Genomic DNA, 1,142 nt, shown 5'->3' with positions numbered 1-1,142 from the left:
GCACTGTCGGAGGGTCAGTGCTGAGGGAGTGCCGCACTGTCGGAGGACCAGTGCTGAGGGAGTGCCGCACTGTCGGAGGACCAGTGCTGAGGGAGTGCCGCACTGTCCTTCAATGGAGCCATTGACCAAGGTGTGGTCTTGACCAGTATCCTATGTATCAAGAATCCTATGGCAATTTTTTGAAGTGATGGAGATTATACTGTCATGGTCCTGACCAATCCATTCCCCTCAGCAGTTATCACTGAAAAGAGACCCTCTTGTTATTATTACATTACTGTTTGCAGGATCGTGCTTTGCTTAAATTGGCTGCTATGTTCTTTACCTCACTACAGTGAATGCACTCCCAGAGTCATTACTCACTGTGATAAACTTTGGCAGTTCTGAATTCCTGGAAGTTGCTATATAAATCTAAGTGTCTCAGTCTGATTCGCATTCTCATGTAGTTAAGTTTATTTCAGAAAGAGTTAACAATTCTTGTGGTCTGGGGTGGGGCTGGGGCTGGGGGCAGACAGACATCAATCTATTCTTGTATGTGAACCGCTCCACAGGTCAACGAACTCTCAGCTCTCTCTCTATGGCACACCATTCACGAGGGAATAGGAGGGACAAACAGCAGAAACTCTCCCATGGAATCATCATCACAATTTCCCTAACCATTAATGTCCCAGAGCGGAAGCTAGACAAATATTCCAAAACCAAAGCGAATGTTAAGTGACACAGCTGCTCCAATCCTGCAGACTCAGCACTCCCTGTCTGTGCTCCTACTCCTCATCTCAATGAGGCAGCTTCAAACTCACTCACTGACACCCTCATGGGCCCCTCACTCCCCTCACGAGGGGTCGTTTGTCTATTGTGGACCCCTCACTTCTCCACTGCGACAACTGAGTCCAACCTTCATTCCACATGACAGCCCCCTGAGAGACAACAGGTCATCAGCGGAAATCTCGCTTCAAACAAATGAGCACAAAAACTAGGCTCACATTCCAGAGCAGGACTGAGGGGGTGACACACTGTCAGAGCGTCAGTGCTGAGGGAGCGCCGCACTGTCGGAGCGTCAGTGCTGAGGGAGCGCCGCACTGTCGGAGCGTCAGTGCTGAGGGAGCGCCGCACTGTCGGAGCGTCAGTGCCGAGGGAGCGCCGCA

This window comes from Rhincodon typus, unplaced genomic scaffold (assembly GCF_021869965.1).
Source record: "Rhincodon typus isolate 14 unplaced genomic scaffold, sRhiTyp1.1 hic_rhity00000104, whole genome shotgun sequence".
Lineage (NCBI taxonomy): Eukaryota > Metazoa > Chordata > Chondrichthyes > Orectolobiformes > Rhincodontidae > Rhincodon > Rhincodon typus.
Note: the sequence above shows the minus strand (reverse complement) of the source record.